This window comes from Morone saxatilis, unplaced genomic scaffold, assembly GCF_004916995.1.
Source record: "Morone saxatilis isolate NCDOM2014 unplaced genomic scaffold, NCSU_SB_2.0 Contig11, whole genome shotgun sequence".
Classification (NCBI taxonomy): domain Eukaryota; kingdom Metazoa; phylum Chordata; class Actinopteri; family Moronidae; genus Morone; species Morone saxatilis.
Genome location: NW_023339663.1, coordinates 29,699,894 through 29,700,150, shown reverse-complemented (window position 1 = coordinate 29,700,150; position 257 = coordinate 29,699,894).

Sequence of the window (257 nt, the reverse complement as noted above, 5' to 3'; positions counted from 1 at the left end):
GACTTTCTCAAATTCATTTGCATTATATCAATTGCCAAACAGCTCCATAGTTAGCATTTCTAGGCCAAGAAGGGGTAACAAACCAGCTCAACATGCCAGGTCTCCCTTCAGCACTGTCTGCTCGCGCTTCCGGCACGTTGAGAAGGTAAGCATGCCACCTCTCATGGGATCTAAAAAATGCAAAGGGTGCTATGGCATTCCATGTACTCCTTGCAATGAGTTGACCAAGTCCATGCCAAATATAGACAACTCAGCGC